General features: G+C 39.7%; 1 protein-coding gene across 2 annotated transcripts in view; it reads left to right on the top strand.

The window, feature by feature from the left end:
- The window catches only part of thsd7ba (thrombospondin, type I, domain containing 7Ba), a 301,508-nt gene that overhangs the window by 30,559 nt on the left and 255,786 nt on the right, over window positions 1-15,163 (top strand). Inside the window, exons 1-2 of one of the 2 annotated variants that reach the window (XM_057335490.1) lie at window positions 4,878-4,935; window positions 13,599-13,932. The gene's annotated coding sequence lies outside the window, so the exon portion shown is untranslated. Of the gene's footprint in view, window positions 1-4,877; window positions 4,936-13,598; window positions 13,933-15,163 lie in introns of those variants that run through there. The other variant, XM_057335489.1, reaches the window with a different exon arrangement.

Raw genomic sequence — 15,163 nt, 5'->3', positions numbered from 1 at the left:
GAGAAAATGTATTTGCCTGTGCTGTGTTAATTACGAATTGCTTAACGAAGAAAGGCAGTCAGGTGGAACAGCAGAGCGGAGGGTTTAATTACAATTTCGCATTTTCCTCTCTGTTCTAAACTCAAGCATGTGTCTTTTCTCTGCTTTCCTCTTGTATCACTCTTTCTCATGAACACATTTCCATTCTCTTTCACACATTGAGGATGTCTCCTAGGCTCTTGTTGTTTTCATATACCAGACTAATGATATTTTCTATCCCAAATGTTAAACTTGACCCTTACTCAAACAGGTTCACATTATTTGAAGCTTTGATTGTGTTTCTTTTCAAGTGAAGACTGCATACATCTTTTCACAAGTCAGTTTTTAATGTGGGCAATTTGTTGTAGGTGATTCTCACAAAATCTTGGTTTCAAAACATGATTTTATTAAAAACACTCGCATCAACCCTTTTTCTTTTAATTCATTAAAAATAAGGTATGACATGTTTCAAAGAACTAATTAAAAAACTTTCACTGACAGTTTAACACAATGTTGACATGTCACAATGTCACAATGTTTGTTTTTTACAAACAAAGGCCTTAACCTCTTGAGACACACCCGTTCGTGGACGGTATTTGCGTCACTTTTTTTTGTCTGCTTACAATGTCTATATAGATTGCTATCTAATAACGTTAATAAGATTAACAAATCATTAATCATGAACATTTTTTAATGATATAAAGTAAATATTTTTATTTCAATGTACTTCAGCCTTTATTTTTTAACTTATAACAATTTTAAAACATGTTGAACGTAGCCCAAAGTGTCTTGTTTTAAATGATACAACAACTGTGCTCATGTTCCAAAGGGTTCGAGAAAAACAGCCATTTAAGTGTAGGCAGGTCTTTTTCATGTGTTGGGCCTAGAGTGGGGGTGCGCGTCAAGAGGTTTAGAACTGTCAATCCCATAGCATGTTTTCATTGAGACATTAATGAAACTCATAGAAAATGATATATGTATTTTTTTTAAATGCGTAAAACTACCTGTATCGGTAATGAGAATGAAAAAAGTTTTGTACGCATCGTGACGAGAATATTAAAGGGGTCATATGGCGGTCATATGAAAGGGGTCATATGAAAATTAAAGTGTCGGAACAAAAGATGCATTCTATCTAAAAGCAAATGCGAACCCAGACCTGCCTGAAACGCCTCGTGTAACCACACCCCGACGAATGTACGTTACTTCGTAACATGATTTGACTTAAGACCGCCCAAATCTAAACGCAAGTGAGGTGGGCGTACTTGTAAATCTCATTGTATCGTCACCGCCGCAGCCATGTCGCGGAGACGCTGTGTGTTTCATTGCGAAAAGAAAGACTCTTTGTTTGAAATGCCAAAAGATGAGACGACTAAAAACGAATGGTTACATTTTATTTACAACACTGTTCCAGAAAAGTACAATCCGAATGTTCAAGTTTGTGCAGCGCATTTCACAGATGATTGCTTCATGAACCTGGGAGAGTTCAAGGCCGGCAGTGCACGAAAGTTTTGGTTAAAAAGTGGGGCCATTCCAACCATTAAAACTTCGCTGGCGCTTCAGATTCGCAACCTGTAAGTATATATTTATTGTAAAAGACTTTGTTACGGACTAACGCGAGTTGAGTTTGTCGTGTGTTTGTGATCTGCAAATGCAGACACGCGCGCAACGTGAAAAAAGACAACATAAGTCCTAATAATCAGTAATAATGTTCCCACTAGAGGCAACAAATGTCGTTTTTATAATGTCTTTTTATATTTAGTATTTATTTTGGGTTTATTGTCTTTGTTGAGTCGCGACGAGATGTGGCGTAACACTGGTTGATCAAGAAGGGCCAAAGCCCTCGCGTTATTTATACCAGTGGTTCTCAAACTTTTTCGTTGTAAGGCCCCCTTTGTGTTAAGTGCATCGCTTTGCGGCCCCCCATATAAAGACATATAATCTTAAACTTAGAATTTTTATTAAACCAAAAACATTCAGTTATACAATGCTGGAACCTCAATTCTTTTGGTTGGTGGTGTCATTTTTCTGATGTTCGATTGCATAAAATCTATGATAAATTTCTATATTTCATAAAATGCCACAAAATCTGTGGCCCCCTGGATCCATCTTGGGGCCTCCCTGCTGTAATGCGAGCTTGTTTCTATCTCACACAAACTCTGTATGATGTATATGGTTGTTTGTTTATAGTCTTTATAACGTCGTATGTAAAAGGTAAAACAGTTAGCTATAGTTTTTAACTATTTAACATCATATTTTTTTAATGAAACCTTACCAATCCTTTACATCCTGCTCAAGTTGCGCTGGCAAAGTTGATGTATCGGCTTGATCATCTTCATTTTCCCTATCAGATTCGCGCTCGAATTGATATGAGGAAGTACCGATGACATTTTATCACCTGTCAGTACAATTGCGTGGGAGCATGATGTTCCGAATACGGTAAGAGGCGTTACATTTCTGCGAAACGCTTGCAGTATTCGACCAATCACTATGCACTGGTTAACTGGCCAATCATAGCACATCTCGCTTTACAGAGCGATGAGCTTTGTAAAAAATCAGCGCGTTTCAGAGAGGCTGAGCAAAGAGGAGATACAAACATGCACGGTATGTGGAAAATACAGCGTTTTTGAATTTTAAATTGTGTATACACATTGCATTACATCTAAAACAAACCATAATATTAGTTTTAGCCCTGTCATATGACCCCTTTAAGTTTTTAACTAGAAAAATATAAATATATAAGTAATCTGTTAACCGGTAGATGTGTTTCTTCACATAAAATCAAACATAATGTAAAAATCTTTGTGTGTGTGTGTAAACATTCCTTTAAAAATGTTAGGGAGGATAAGAACGTGGACATTTCTTTATTTGCGCTATTTTTTCATTTTTATTATACATGAATATTCTGTTATCTGATCTGTTTTTGTAATGTTGTGAACATCTAGTAGAACATCAAATTGTTTTTTTCCAGAATGTTTTCATTTTACTCTGTTAAAATGACAACATAATGCACTTACCGTAACACCGGGACATGTTGCGGTAATGAGAATTTTTGCTGAAAAAGCAATAAAATAAATAAATTATTCATTCCTGTGTTAAAATGATGCTTTGTGCACAGTAAAGAACACAATTATGTTTATTAGGATCATTTTATTGTGTTACCAAATATTAAAATCTTTACTGCCATGATGTTTCAGTGGTTTCACATAAGAAGTATTAAAAAGTGCTTGTCAACTTTGACTACACCCTATTTAATCATTTAAAAATTACAGTGTTTTTTCCATTTCCTGAAAAACAGCGGATTTGGACATCCAAGGGCAGTGCCAATATAATAATGATTTACAATTTAAGATGTCAGGTACAATTGGCAAGAAATGTCATTTTGACTTCAGCCGATATGAAGTAAAGTAACTTGCAATTTTGTGTTTTAAACAGAGATGGCGATATAGAGGCAGACATTACGAATTGCTTTACTATACCAATTTGTATATATTTTTAACATTTTAAAATATATATAATGTCGACACACCAAAGCTTCCAAAGTATGAAAAATTCTGTGCACTCTCACATAATGTGCAATGATTTTTAAAAATGCTTTTGATGAAGAACCCACTTAAGTAGATATGGGTGCTTTTGTTTTGTTATTTGAAATTATTGTCACAATAAATGACATTTCACCATTACGTGTCTTGTTAAATATATTCATAATTTTGAGCTTACTTTTAATCAACAACTCATCTGCCATCTTAGGTTTATTTCTCCTTCCAAGTTCATCACACGGCAACCTTTATCTTTTGCAAAGGACACATGTGATGCTAATGTCAACAAGGCACCTGAGGAGGCAGCATAATTAAAATGCCTCACATCTATGATGCCTTGACATGCCGCCTGCAGAGGCAACTCGCTCGGTTTGGAGCAACCGTCTCTCTTGTCACACACCGGCTCGCTCTTTCATCCTCTCTGCCTTCCCTCTCCAGAATTCTGAGTGAGCGGATCATTTATTTTTGGTTTCTGCTTTCCTGTCTGGATGTTCTCTGCTTTCCTTCGCGTACTGCCTCCTCTGCCACTTGAAGGGAGACGCTTTCTACTTCCCATATAAAACCAGCCACCTCAAAAGCGCCCAATTAAAATCAGCGCCGACAAGTCCTTTTTTCGTGTGCTGACAGGATCACTGTCCCCTCACCTGAGGAGCTCCAGCTGTTTGTTCTCATGTGTCATACCTCTCTTTTATTTTTTAACTAGTTCTTCAGGAGACGTCACGCTTTTCTCAGTCTTGGCACCTGCTCTCGGGCCCTCATTATTTCAGTCTGTTTTTGACTTTCACAGATTAAAGCTTTTAATGGCAGCTAATGAAGACCACACATGTTGGCTTCTTGCTTGGCATATTTGACACCCATATCATTAGAATTGTTACACTTGGCTGCTTTCTGTCATCACAATGAGAATATCCTTCATAGAACCATTAATAGACTAAGGAGAAAGTCAAATGGAGTGTGAGGATTGTATTGCCGTCCCAGAGGAAATGTTTTATTGCTCTAGGTTTCTTTTTCATAGTTCAGGAGACTTAATGGAGTTCTCCATTACGATTATTCAAGTGTCAACTGTGCGTTTGATGTTTTTTCTAAAATATTTTTTAAAATGAGGAGAAATAAAATCAGGCAGGATAAAGACACTTGTTGATATACAGTATAGTTCAGATTATTTGGTCTTGGATTATTTGGAGTATTAGATATTTTAAGAAATGTCTCTGTGGTTTTATGTCCACACAATGGAAGTCAAAGGGGGCCAGTGTTGTTTGGTTACCAACATTCTTCAAAATATCTTCTTTTTGTGTTCTGCAGAAGAAAGTCATAGGCTACATGTTTCTGGAGACTCCAAGAGGTGTCTCCATTTAATCTCATTCCATCTCAAAAACAGCAGGTGAGTTTAAAGAGCTCTCATTTGTGACTTTTTTCATGAATGATATTGCACAGCTGTATTCAAACTGCACAGAAAAACAGACAATAGGTCTTATGCAATCAATGGCTTGCCACAAGCTGTTCTCTGTCCATTCAAAAGCATGAAAGCATTGACTGGGATTAGGAAGCCTGCTGCAGTCCAACTGGGATTCTATGATAAGAACACAGAGTCTGGAATTTTGCTTCATACAGATTGAGATAAAGATCGACCTATTTTTAAATCAGCATTCAATGCAGGCAAAGTGGTTTAGTATTGGTACATCAGTTGAATGGTGAATTCCAGCTGTCTTCTGCGAGCGGTGAGGACACGCTGCTGCAATCATTAAAGCTATTGTTCACTCCATGTTCTCAGACCAAACGGAACAATCTCATGTTAAGATAAAAAGAAAGGTTTAGTCATAGGCTATAAAATACAGAAGGAGAAAAGAAGAAAACAATTCTTTGGTACTTGGTACAGAAAATTCCCTTACCAACTCAAAACCAAGATTGATAGGATTCTGAAATGGCTGTCTTAAGAAATTTTTCTAAAGAAGAAGACTAGCTTTGTCTTTGTTTCATTTTAAAATTTACTCTGCAAGTGTGAAGTAAAACTTATGACGCCACTTTGCGGAATTCTTTTATAAATCCAATGAAATTAAACAAATTTGGTTTAGTTAATGACATTAGGACATTGATCAATTTCAGACAGACGCTGAGACTTAAATGTCAAGTTTGACTCCAAATGGGATAGTTAATAGTAAATGTGTCATGGCTCTGCTTCCTTAGTCATGTTTTTCTTGGTCCTGTAGCAGAGCCATGACAAAGTCTTTGGTTATGTGTGGAGAGAAACATATTGTTGTCCGTTTGACTATAATATACGTTCTCTCCAGTGTCTTGTCATTGGCCCCATTCCTCTCGTTTCCTCGTTATGTCTCCCTGAGTGTTTAATGTCCCACACCTGTCCCATGTCGTTATCCCTCGTTTGTGTTCCTATATTTACCCTCATGTTTCTTTGTCCTGTGCTCGTGTATTGTGTATGTGTTCATGCCATCGCCCGTGTTCCTGTGTAGTGTGAGAACTGTGAGTCTTGTGTTTTTGCTTTAGTTTTATCCTGCCTTGTTTTAGTTTAAGACGTTGTGTCGAGTTCCTTGAGTTTAGTTATTTGTCTTGTTTTCATTTTGCCCCCTCGTGGGAAGTCTTTTGTTTTATATATATATTTCTGAGTTCCGTTTTCCCCATTGTGGGTGTTTTGTTTCTGTTTTGTCTATCATTTAATAAATATATCTGTTAACCCCTTCACTGCCGTTGCCTGCGCTTGGGTTCTCTCCACACCTCATCCTTGACAGAATCACGACCACTACTGAGCCCAGCAGGCAAGCTCTGTGGACATGGGGAGCCGGGCTAGGGAGACCCACCCCTCCTTTCCCTCCGCCAGGGAGACACTAACATCTGGGTGTTCGCCTATCAGTTCCTGGATGTAGCAGAGCGAGGCTGCTTTGGGGAGAGGAGCTCAAGGTGATGTTCAATGGCTGTCTTGCGGAACCACTCTCCCGGTTCGGAAATGCGGATGCTGAGACCCCTGGGTTTTGGAAATCTCGTATGTTACGCTAACAATCGGGACCGCCAGGTGCCTCAGCACGTCTTGCCTCTCCGACCCGCTGGAGGTGATTCCGGAGTAACGTGTCCTTAACTTTGACACCATTACCTTGGGTCCCTCCGATCCATCTGCCTCGGGGCACTCTGCTGCACCACCAGCGACACCCGTGGCCGGCGGAGACGAAGGGAGTCGTGGGACTCCCCGTCCGACTCCTCCGGTGCGGAGTATCTCGGGCCTCCCACCGCTTCCCAGCAACCGGCCACATGTCCTGTGGGCCGGTCCAGGAAAAAGAAGCCGAGGAGGGGGAAGCAGAGTGCCGGTCAGCCAGGTCCAGCCGGGTGATCCTAGCCGGCTCCAGTCCGGTGATCCAGCCGGTGCATCCAGCCGGCGTCCGTAGGCCGTCCACAGCCGGCGTCACCGTCTTAGCCGGCGCCAGCCGGCTCCAGCCGGCTGTCCCAGCCGGCTCGCCTCCCAGCCGGTCATTCAGCCGGCGCCCAGCCGGCCTTCCAGCCGGCGTCAAGCCCTGTCCAGCCGGCCTTCCAGCCGGCGTCAAGCCTGTCCAGCCGGCCTTCCAGCCGGCGTCAAGCCCTGTCCAGCCGGCCTTCCAGCCGGCGTCAAGCCCTGTCCAGCCGGCCTTCCAGCCGGCGTCAAGCCCTGTCCAGCCGGCCTTCCAGCCGGCGTCAAGCCCTGTCCAGCCGGCCTTCCAGCCGGCGTCAAGCCCTGTCCAGCCGGCCTTCCAGCCGGCGTCAAGCCCTGTCCAGCCGGCCTTCCAGCCGGCGTCAAGCCCTGTCCAGCCGGCCTTCCAGCCGGCGTCAAGCCCTGTCCAGCCGGCCTTCCAGCCGGCGTCAAGCCCTGTCCAGCCGGCCCCTGGGAAACTCCCAGGGCCAAGGACTGTTCCCCCCAGGACTCCCCCTAAGTCCCCCAGGACTTCGCGCCCTAGAGCGCAGCCGGGGACTGGGACTTCTCCCCACCCCCATGAACTGCCCCCTATGGGCCCTTGTTTTGCCCCACCCCCCCTCCCATGTTTGTTATTTTTATTGTCGCACCCCAACCCCATTGTAATTTTGTCTTGTTTGCCACTGATTCTGTTCTCCATGTTTTGTCTGGTCTTGTCTTTGTCTCAGTCTGCCTTGTCTTGTCCGTCTACCCCTTGGTGAGCACCTGGAGGTGCTCATTAAAGGGGGGGCTTCTGTCATGGCTCTGCTTCCTTAGTCATGTTTTTCTTGGTCCTGTAGCAGAGCCATGACAAAGTCTTTGGTTATGTGTGGAGAGAAACATATTGTTGTCCGTTTGACTATAATATACGTTCTCTCCAGTGTCTTGTCATTGGCCCCATTCCTCTCGTTTCCTCGTTATGTTTCCCTGAGTGTTTAATGTCCCACACCTGTCCCATGTCGTTATCCCTCGTTTGTGTTCCTATATTTACCCTCATGTTTCTTTGTCCTGTGCTCGTGTATTGTGTATGTGTTCATGCCGTCTCCTGTGTAGTGTGAGAACTGTGAGTCTTGTGTTTTTGCTTTAGTTTTATCCTGCCTTGTTTTAGTTTAAGACGTTGTGTCGAGTTCCTTGAGTTTAGTTATTTGTCTTGTTTTCATTTTGCCCCCTCGTGGGAAGTCTTTTGTTTTATATATATATTTCTGAGCAGTGTTGGGTGTAACTAATTACTTAGTAACTAGTTACTGTAATTTAATTACTTTACTTTAAGGGAAAAGTAAGGGATTACTCTTATTTTTTTCTGTAATTTAATTAGTTACTTTTGATGTAATTAAACTAAATACTGTGTGTATTATATGTGTGTGCAATAGTGGAATTGACATCAAAATGCAAAGTCTAACTTTAAAATCTGTGCGTTAATGTATAATTCTCACATTTGTAATACTTTGGTCAGTTAATAAGAGTACCTTATGTAGTTTAATATTATTTATTTGAATGAATAAAAAGAGCCCTTTCATGCCTATCCTTGAATCACTTAACTAACCAAGGTTGATGTAGGATATAGAAAGTAATTAGTAATAAGTAATTAAATACTTTTTGGAGAGAGTAATTTGTACAGTAATCTAATTACACTTTTGAATATGTAATTAGTAACTAGTAATTAATTACTTTTTGAGAGTAACTTACCCAACACTGTTTCTGAGTTCCGTTTTCCCCATTGTGGGTGTTTTTGTTTGTGTTTTTTTGTAAAATAAAGATATCTGTTTACCCCTTCACTACCGTTGCCTGCGCTTGGGTTCTTCTTCCCCTTACCATTCGTGACAAAATTATTAAGTTTTCCCTCCCCGCTGTTCTGTTTAATATAATTGCTGTCCAGGGACTACTTGTTTATACACTTGCATGTAATTGTTAACGGTGGCTAGTTCACAAAGACTTTTCATCAGATTAATTGAAAAGGCTTACTATTTGATTAAACTGTCTCAAAATTAATTTCCTTATATTTGGGTGAAATTGATTTCATGCAGTAAAGCTTTAAGTCCATTCATGTTTAAACTCTATACCGCAGCCTTGTCTCTTTAAAGTCCGCCTGTCTGAACACATTTGCCTCACAATTAATCGTACCAATTTGAATTCTGGGAGCAAAGCATATGCTAGTCGACAAAGCTAATTGTATCCATCAATTTTCTCAGCTCGTGTCAGATTTAAATTTCGACCCACTTCTAGAGAGTGTAGCATGCTGTGAGCTACCGTATAGTAAAATCCACAGGTTTTACATTAAAGAGGGATACATCTGCATTTCTTCCTGTTATGCTGAAATGAATGTGTATAAAACACAATCCTTATGAGGTGTGAACGGTTTTAAATGCCATGCAGCTGGGAAAGGACTACTTGGGAATGCTGGCTCTTCTGTATTTTCATTGGTTCCCACTTTGACCTTCAGTATGTTGTGGAATGCCCTTTCAACGACAACCTGTAATTTTATAGAATTTTCCTGTCATTTTTCTTTGACAGATATTTCAGGTATAATGTCCCAAAAAATGTAACTGTTTTTTCACAGATTTTTAAAATATGGTCAAAAACATATTACAGAATAAAACAGCAAAATTACAATAAAAACTGGATAAACGTGTAATTTTAGGAAAGAAATGAAGGTATATTCCTGGTGCCTCAGCTTCCGGAATATTTTTAACAAGATTTTTTTACAGTCCACTTATGAAATTCAGTCAAAACCATCAAACTACAGAAAAAGACCACAAATTCACAAGAAAAAACAGGGAAAAGTGTATTTTACAGGGAAAACAAATAATTTTACAGGGGAAACATATTTTACTGAATATTTATGGCTCCCCAGCTGCCAGACAATTTCTGTTTTTTTTTACAGTCTGGCAGAGTAATAAGGCTACAAATAGTGTTATAGTGTCCATTGTAAATAGCAGTTTCTTGTCCTCCCAAAGCATTACCGATGTAACTTCATTTGGATGCCTTTAATTGTTTTGAAAGGAAGACATAAAAATAAGAACGACATCTTGACAGTTATGCTATACTGGATGTGATTACATTATATTAGTTTACTGTGATGTTCGCTGCAGGTGTTGTCAGGAAACCAGGAAATGGGATTATATATAATGAACCGTTGCTTCATTTTGGTATAATGTGACATAATGAAGTGTTATGAGAGACACCATCTCCATACCACTTACACACAACGGTTATTTCCCATTTACAGTTTGATCTTAAGTACAGAACAACTTAACTGTCCATCCTCATATGAAGTATTCCCTCCTCGTCCCTTAGGCTATCAAGTCCAGCGTGACCCGACCCTTACCTACACTTGTTTAACCATCCATGTCTAAGCACCTGCAACAGGGCCGGTCAATGGCGACAGGACGACAGTGGCCCCCTGGGTTTGAGGGTCTCGCAATAACCAGTGAACTGATTGAGTTCACAACCTTGACCCCTCCAGTACTCTGCTCGTCTACAGAGCTGACTTCCCAGCAAACTCGTGATAAAGTGTAATGGCCTTTTCCCGTGATCTCTGGCCGTTTAATTGATTTTTCTGCGTTGGTGAGGGAGATCTGCATTATCTGGGAGATTTACCAGAATAGATTTTCAGGACTGAATGAAGAGTCTGTCTGTGAGGGATTTGGTGGTTGTATTGAATGACTGTGTCTGTGTTTACACCGTACCCAGATTAAATGTACATTTACGTTTGAGCTAAAATGACAGTGATTCATTTTCACTGTTGTAACTGAGCTGCTCAATGCTGTCCAAAATAGAGAAACCTCATTTAAAAACGTGTTTTTTCATCCTAACATCAATAATTCCATTATGTCACTCATTCAATCCGTCTGTTACATTGAATGCGTCGTGTATGCTTGCATTAGAATTGGCATAGATTAAATAAGAACTGATCAGACTTAGGCTTTATAGGATGAGAACAAGCAAGATCCTCCCATTTATAAAAGCCAAGCCAGCAGAACTTTTTATCCCAAATAAAAGATGAAATGGAGGATTGGAGAGCTAGTTGAAAATTAAATCTTCAGGATGTTTCGGCGCATAAACATGCAAAATTGAGTCGGCAGAAAGTTGAACCCACCATTCTCCGTGAAGATTTGTATACTGTAAGAAGGAATGTCGAAAGACCGATCCCTTCATGCTATCTCCCCACCACTGGAGTGTGACTGAAATCGCATGAACAGAATCGATCCGGCTTTTCCTTTGCGGCTCTGCATCTTTATTTTTGCTGTCGGCCAGACTGAAGCATGTCACATTCTTGAAGTTTAGAAAACCATTTTGGACACTATGCTGGGCACTTAAAAGCCCTGGGAAATAAGGCTGAGGTCAGAGTTGGCGGAGGGAGGTAGAGCATAGCATTGAAAGTCAATACGTGGCAGTGGGTTAGAGAGAAGAGAGATGGAAGGAGGGCATGTGGTGTTAATAGAACGAAAGAATGAGCAGGATGAGCTAGCCGGTCCTGCATGCCGTGTTGACAGGTAATCATTGAACGTCAACCAGATGCAGCACAGCTCTGTCTCTGTACTGTTTTTAGTTTCTCTGATGGGGGATGACAGCCGATAAACTGCCACAATAACCACACAATAACCTATAATAAGACAATGCTATGAAATGATACAGACGAAGACTATTAGCAGCTAAAAGCCGGAAGATATCATGATACATTTACCATCACAGATTTTTATTCTCAGAACTTGAGGTCTTTTGTATCGGAATAAGCCACAAAGGTGCTGTGGTTTGGAATAGTAGATGGTTTCTAGTTGATCCAAGCTGGTAGATCATCTTGGACAAGTAACAAACCGGCTACCAGCTGGCCATACCAACTCAAGCTTGGATCATCATGACGGCCAGCCGTCCAGCCAAAAATCAGCTAGAAACCAAATACTAGAGACCAAAAGTAATGTCCAACATTGGATATGACATCACATAATTTATTTAAATATTTCATTGAAGATTATTAGAAAAATGTATGCAGGTTGCATTGGTGTGTTTGGAATATTACTGAAGCTCAACTTTGAGAAGGATTTAAAGGGATAGTTCACCCAAAATGAAAATTCTGTCATGATTTACTCACCCTTAAGTTGTTCCAAACCTTTATACATTTCTCTGTTCTGTTGAACACAAAGAAAGATGTTTGAAAGAATGTTAGCAACTGACAGTTCTGAGGCACCATTGACTACCATCGTAGAAAATGGTATTGTTTTTTGGTTCTGTTGAACCATTGAATTGAAGAAAAACAACAATTCTGGGGCACTTTTGAGTACCATTTTAAAATGTCCTGTGGTAGTCAATGATGTCCCAGAAATGTCAGTTGCTAACATTCTTCCAAATATCTTTTTAGTGTGTTCAACAGAAAAAATAAATTTATGTTTGGAACAACTTGGGGGGAGTAATTCATGACAGAATTTTCATTTTTTGGTGGAGGATCCCTTTGAGGAGGCTTGACAAAAAACTACAACACTTGCCAAGTTAATAATGATAGCCCAAAATAATTACTACAGAACATTACTGTACCACAAGAGATAATCAGCATATACACTTGCAGTCAATGTTTGCTTTATTTAGGGGATATTTACACTTTTATATTAAAAATTCACCACAAAAATGACCATTATTCTCACTTTCCCGCTAAAGTAAATGGGTTTTCCTGCTGTAAATACTTTTGTATGTAAATGGTCTATGTTATGACTGTATTTTGTGTGTGTGTGTGCATTCAAAAAGTTGTTGGTTTAATTGAATTAAATCATGACACCTATTTCCACACATTTTCATTACTTTATCTAAACTTATACCATGTGAATTGTACGCACAAGTTCATTCAATTTATTTTATTAAATATCACCTGAAAATAATTCATTTGTGTTTTTCCAATTAACTTCAAATGCTTCAGGACAAATGCAAAAAAAGCTTCTTTTAATTTTACCTTATGAAATGAATGGTGCTGAATGGTTACAGCATGAGCATTTGCACAGTATTTACTCACTGAGTGAAGCTGCACACATGCATGGATGGAGAAAAAGTGCTTGTCTCAAGCTAAATGAAATTGTCAAATCTTAAGCAAAAAGCCCCTCTGAAATTACACAATACAAAATAACAACTGATATATAAACATGGACAGTCATCTCATAATGTGTTCATGTTTCTGACATGAGCACTATAATCTGTTTTTGGACTATGATGCTCCTCAGGTTGTGCGAGGAAAATGCAGTTTTTCATGCCATTTCTCTTTATAAAGGACTGCATTCTTGCTGTTCGGCGGAAACCTTGTTTCTTCATTTTTACAAAAATATTACTATTGGTCATCCCATGTTTGTCTGTGGGTTTTGCAGATGTTTAACCAATGAAAAGTATTAAGAAGAGCTTGTTAGCATTAACAACACAGTTTAATTATTATTAGAAAAATAAGTAGTGGTTTTGGAGCGGTTCTGCCCGACAGCGACTATTTGCTAAACCAAGCATAACTTTCTTATATTCTGCTGGTTGTAATCTAGTCATCCATGTAGGACATGTCGCTGCCTTTAAGGGCGGGTTTTAAGATGCAATTCACTTCTTTTGTCTAACCCAAAGTCTTTCTCTCTTTCTTTTGTTTGTTTCTTCAGTCTCTCTGGCTTCAGGATTTTTCCTGGGAGAAATTTGCATCAGTGGATACTACATCCAGTGATCGCCAAAGGGTTATCGGTTCTCAAGGCCGGCCGGTGATGGTGTGACAGACGCATCTTTCACACTCTGATCTTCCCGAGGGGAAGCCACCGAAGATTAGCCAGCAGATGATGCATCAGGGAAAGGACGAAAGGCCGTGTTTATCTGCTGTCCTCGTGTCACAGAGAGCTTCTGAGGAGCATTCAGCTGCCAGCAACATCAGCAGGCCTCAACCATCCAGCTGTTTACCTTACCATCACAGCTAAAGTGATGAGTCCCAGCCTTTGCTTTCAGGTAGATACTACTGTGCCGTCAGCCTAATTGACCAATTTTCCAGTTTGGGCTCGAGCGTCTTCACTGTCTCCTTGAGCCTGTAATGGTTTGAGGTACTGTATGGTGCAAGAGGTGTCTGACAAGTTTTGCTCGCTTCTTCTCTTGTACAACTAAAACTAATGAAGAGGAATAGCTGCCATTTGCGCTCCCAATGCTCACTGAGTGTCACATCTATTCATTCAATTATAAGACAGCTTTGACAAGGCGGGCGATTTGAGGGCTTATCCCAACATATGACTTCTTTATTAGTTATATAATAATTGGACTATTATGTACTTTGTAATGAATGTCACATTGGAAAGGTACAGTAGTTTTTATAAAGTAAGCATTCCAATATTACTGAATATAGAACTAACAAGGTCTCTTTTAGTCTTCGCCTCTGATGTGCCCAAAGTTTACTTTGAAAGTGAGTATTCAGTAGGAATGATTATTTGTATGAATTGCAGCTCCAGTTTCTTCTGGGTCATCTGCAGAAGAGAGGCTCAGCGATAATTTGAATGAGTGTTCCTTGAGGTAGACCTTGTCTGCTGCATTATGTCTTATTATTTCTAAAGCAGATTGCACCTCTGGCTCATGATAAAAAATGACCTGACATAAAAACTTTGAGAAAGACAAGTTCACTGTGCATATATTTTTCATTTTGAAGTATAATTGTATTTTACAAAGCTGATGATTATTGTAATGTTATACTAAAGCGGGATCAATGTGGCAAACATCATTTTCAGCCTTAAAAAAATCTGGAAGTTGGAAAGATTGATTTTTGTCTGATATTTCTGAGTCATGCAAATAAATTAATGCAAAAAAGGTAATGTTATAAATGCGCTCACAGAATCTGCACTTTGCACAGGCAATTTTAAGGTCGATTCTGAATATGATTGCAATATGATTATTGATATGGTTTTAAAGGAATGGTTCACATTATTTTACACACCTTCTTGTCATTTCAAACCTTTTTTTCAAAACACTTATTACACGGCTCATTGGAATGCTTGATTCTGATTGGCCAATCGCGACATTTACAGGTTCGTTATTCCCAGATTACAACCTCTCAAAACTAATAACACACGGTAACCCGGATGCAGCAAATCATTTGACAGATTTTTTTTTGACAAATTAAATATACACTGAACAAAATTATAAACGCAACACTTTTGTTTTTGCCCCGATTTTTCATGAGCTGAACTCAAAGTTC

This window comes from Triplophysa rosa, linkage group LG6 (assembly GCF_024868665.1).
Source record: "Triplophysa rosa linkage group LG6, Trosa_1v2, whole genome shotgun sequence".
NCBI lineage: Eukaryota > Metazoa > Chordata > Actinopteri > Cypriniformes > Nemacheilidae > Triplophysa > Triplophysa rosa.
This window is presented reverse-complemented; position numbering and strand designations above follow the sequence as displayed.